Consider the following 4,945-nt stretch of genomic DNA (forward strand, 5'->3'; position numbering starts at 1 on the left):
GCATCACAGAGAGAACCAGATGGAAAAGATGGTGTAAGAGCCAAAGAGAACACGTCAAGAAACAAATGCTATCCATTCTATTTGATGAAGGCCATGGATATAAACATCTAAGAACTCAATAAACTCTATGTAAAATATACATCATAACCATATGTATAAGTTAGGGTTTCTACTGCCGTAAAAAGACACAATGACCACAGAAACTCTTACAAAGGAAAACACTGAATTAGAGTAGCTCATTTAAAGTTTAGACGTTCAGATGATTACTATCACAGTGGGGCACGGTGGTGTGCAAACAGACACGGTGCTGGAGAGGTAGCTGAAGGTTCTACATCTTGCAGGCAACAGGAAGAGGTCTCAATGTCACACTTCCTCCAATGAAGCCACACATCTTAATATTGCTGCTCCCTTGGGGGGGGGGGCATTTTCTTTCAAACCACCACATCGTACTGCTAAAGATGCTGAGAGAATCTCATAAGCAAGAAGGAAGGAACTCGGTGGATGAGAGCATTCTTCAATAAGATAATCTGTGGATTTCTTATTAGAAACATCAGATGCTAGAAGGCAGAGGGGGTGATCAGGTGAGCAAATGAGGGCAGGTCAAACAAGAACGACGTGTTTGTCTATCCTGCCTCTTAGTTGAGGTAAAAACTGACACATCCCAGGATTTTTACAGAAAGCTCAGCAAGAGTTCACAAGTACTAGATCCTGCCTACTAGAAATGCTATCAGGACGCCTGTGGGTTAAGTGAAAGGAGACTAGACTGCAACTTGAAGCCTCGTGAAGCATGAGCATCATCACAGAGGTAAATTTCATGGTTAAACCATACCTTTCCTTTCTATCTCCAAGATCTCATAGCAATATAATAATATAAACTCTAATACAACTGTAAAAACTCCCCGAGTCTTTAACATTTCAATGCTTTATGTAGTGATATTTCATTTATATTTTAATAAATGAAGTTCATCCCAGTAGCCACACTAATTTTCCATAGAAACCTGGCAGTAGTGGTGCACACCTTTAATCCCAGCCCTAGAGAGGATTATAAGACAGGAGGAGACAGCTCTCAGACACAGTCTCATTCTGAGATTCCTGGAGGCAGAATTGCCATTTTGGATTGGGGTAGAGATAAGAGCTAGTTGCCGGCTGTTTTACATTTCTGATCTTCATGTTGAGCTTTATTGATTAAAATACAAATGAAATGTCACTGTAGCTTTAAACCTACAGAGTTGTTGAGCTTATTCCCGATGAATATATCTACTAAACATTCCCACACCTAAGGCTCCAGGAACATTGCAAAAGAAGGGGCAGAAAGATTCTAAAAGCTGGAGAATCAAGGACTTTTCTGTGAAATTGTGTCTCCTGGTAACATCAGAAGCTATACCCATAAAGTCTTAGCAACACAACCACACAAACATGAGCTGAATAGGGAGGACACCAATGAATACTATGTCAAGCTACACAGGGAAAAGCCAATGGGGGCTCAATCCTACACAAAGAACTACAGGCAACTGAGTAAAGCTGGGAACATTGGAAGTAATCCTTCCTCCCCAGAGAAGAGCACACCAATTATTTGCCCAGTGCCAAATGGTCAGCCCTGAAAACATACATTATATGGACTCAACAGGTTATATTTAGGAATATATATCTAAATATAAAAACATATACATGTATCCATGCAATAACAATTGATGAAAAAGGAGACCAGGAATCTGAAAGCGAACAGGGAGGGATATATGGGAAGGCTTGGAAGAAGAAAAGAGAAAGAAAAAAAATGTAATTAATTACAATCTAAAATAAATGAACGAACAAAATAATTTAAGTTGCTCTGTGACCCAACAATTCCCATTCTGGAAATGCATTCAAAATAATTATAAGCAGTATCTTCAAGACACATGTGTGCATCCACTGTCATTGCACAATGTTCAATATGGCCCATGGAAGGGTTTATGATAACCATGCTTTTGGTTTTGAATGAATGAGTTTATTAAGTATATAGGAAGCAAAATGAAAAGAATACTGAATAACAGAAACAGAAAATAGATAATCAAATCATGTGCTCATGATCTCTAGCAGAAACCAACTGCAGAAACCCCATCAAGGAAGCCAATTGGAATTCCAGATCAAGAGTCTTGGGTGGACAAGAGTGCCCTCCCAAGGAAGAGAACAAACAATATGGTTTGAAAGAAAATGGCCCCCAAAACAGGTGACACTATTTGGAGCTATGGCGTTGTTGGAAAAAATGTGTTACTGTGGGGACAGGTTTTGAGGTCTCTTTTGCTCAAGATTCCCTCGGTGTGACTGTCAGTTGACTTCTGCTGCCTGCAAGCTATAGGACTCTGAGCTATTTCTGCAGCAAGCTGCCTTCCGTTCTGCCATAATGATAATGGACTGAACCTCTCAAACTATAAGCGAGCCCCCTCAAATAAATGTTTTCTTTAGAAGAGTTGCCGTGGTCATGGTGTCTCTTCACAGCAATAGAAACCCTAAGACAAGACACCATCATCAAATCGGGCATGTGCTGTTAGTTGGTAGAAACAACAGGAATTCCTGGTTGAGTTTTCTTTGTGTGGCTCAGCTTCCCATGGCTAAAGTCCCAGCTCCTCACTCACACTGGAAACATGTTTGTACTGTAAAGCAAATAGCACTAACCTCTGTCAGAAGTGGCTGACCTTCTAGCTGTTCTCAAGGGCACATTTTTTTTTAAAAAAAAACTATGGACTGTTTGGCTGTTGGAGTTGGGAGAGTGAGCAGCCCATTCTCGAAGGTCTTTGAGGATTCTTAGAAACAAACATGTTCAGTCTGACACAAGGAAGAGGCAAACCAGCTGTCAGAGGCAGCTTCTTAGTGAGTTTAAACAGTTCATGGCAATTTATCCTATCAATATGATGCTTCTTACATGCAGTAACTAAGAGGAGGGGGCAACCCAAATGTACATTGATATGTAAATTAATGTTGAAAATATGGTATATGTGCAATGGATTATTATTCAGATTTTTAAAGGAAGAAAATTACATTTTCCAGTGTTCCACAATACAAATGAAACTTAGGGTCTTATGCTAGTGGCCCGAGCTTGTAATCCTTGCCACTTGGGAAGCTGAAGCAGGGAGAAGGCCCACCAGAGCTAGAGAATAGGTTCAAGACTTGCCTGGAATACTTAAGACTTTGTCTTAACCTGAAATATAAAAAGAGGGCTGGAGATATAGACCAGTGGTTGACCCTATACTTAAGGCTCTCAGTTCACTTTCCCAAAATGAAAACAAACAAACGAACGAAAAAGAAAGAAAGCGAAAGTTTGGAAGTTTAGGATGGTTTAGAATAGTGACTGTCAGGGCTGGAGGGAGAGGAAATGGGTAGATCTCATCTTTCCAAGACGAAGAGACCTCTGGAGACCAACCTTGTACAACGGCTGAGTGTAACCATCACTCAAGTTCACATTAGAAAACGGGTAAGATGGAAAATATGAGGCTGTCTGCTTCACCAGCATGAAGAGGCCTCCAAGAGAAAGCTAGAAGCTCTCAGCCTAAATGACTCAAGCCAAGCTACCTGCCAAGCCGCAGCACTTCAGCAGGGCTTACACTGATGCTTCTCTCTCTTTGAACCCCAGTTCGCCTCACTCTAAAACAGGAAGGAATTACCCAGATGATATAAATGGGGGACAGCTTAAGAATACCGGAAAATTATTTTTAAGAAAACAAAATTTTAACAGAACGACCAAGAAGCAATTTTTCAGTTCTAATCACTATCGGTTGGCTTTCTCTCTATATTCACCTAACATAGCCTTCTTCTGGTACCTGTCCCTCTCTCCCTTCTCTGGAGATAGGCAGCTCTGAGAGGCGCTGACTCCACAGGCTTCTCCTTCACACAATGTCAAGTCACAAGCTTCGTTTGACAGACAAGGAGATCAGTCAGTTCTTGGCTAAAATTTCATCATGAGGACAATAGTTGAGATCGGAGTGGCTCTTCCCCTCCAATGGGTCTTCACCCTCTAGCTATTTATCTTTAGGAGAGACTCCGGTCTACAATCCTTGGGACTGTGGCGGGTTACATTATTTTAACTTCTTTTTGCACGGTGGCCCTGAGTGGGCACAGTGGGAATAAGGTGTCTGTTTGCCTATCACATGACAAGTTTTTTCCTGACACTATCAGGCTGCACTTTCAAATGACCAGATCGACGAGCGGTTTTGGAATGGTGAACCTTGCCAGAGAAAGGATCTGCTGAACTATGAGTCGAAACACGTGCCAAATTATATGCAAATTTCTATTTTTCATGGGGGCTGAGAGCTTTGGCACTTAATTTTGATTTTTCTTTTAGCACTGAGTGTGTAGCACTGGCCAAGTTCTGCATTTTAATCCTTTTAATCATTCAACATAAATCATACTCTCAGCCCCTAAATCATTCGTGTTCCTCTTCTTTGAACTTCCTCCAGCTTCCTAACATCCTTCACTGCATAAAAGAAAGAGTTTTTAGCAGGCCTGTTTCACTTCCAAGAATCTGCTTCATGGTAGAAATAGTGAGGGATCGGGGTATGCAGTCTGCTCTTTTGAAATTCACAGACACCTGACCCAGAGAGATGACTTTATGTTGCTTTTCTCCCTGGTAGTATGGAGCAGGGATTCATGGTGATTGTTCACAACCCATTCTGCAGTCTCATTGTATAATTGATTACTTAACATCTATTGTGTGGGAGAGGTCTTACTCCCCCACCACAAACACAAACTTCTTGCGTTAGAGAACCAACTGGTAGGGAAAAAAGACTACTGGTCACACTGAGGGAGCAAAGACTCAAGCCCATGACAGCATCCCCTCGAGCCTGGTCTGAGGGATGTTGCAGAGCATCTCAGAGAGACTGAGGGAGGAATTACCAAGGTTCCCTGGAAGAAGGGGTGAAAGAGGTTGGAGCCGTTTTGACACATAGCTGCTTTTTGCACAATCACGCTTCCT

Source organism: Alexandromys fortis, unplaced genomic scaffold (assembly GCF_014885135.2).
Source record: "Alexandromys fortis isolate MF-2015 unplaced genomic scaffold, M_Fortis_MF-2015_v1.1 scaffold_55, whole genome shotgun sequence".
In the NCBI taxonomy this organism is placed as follows: domain Eukaryota; kingdom Metazoa; phylum Chordata; class Mammalia; order Rodentia; family Cricetidae; genus Alexandromys; species Alexandromys fortis.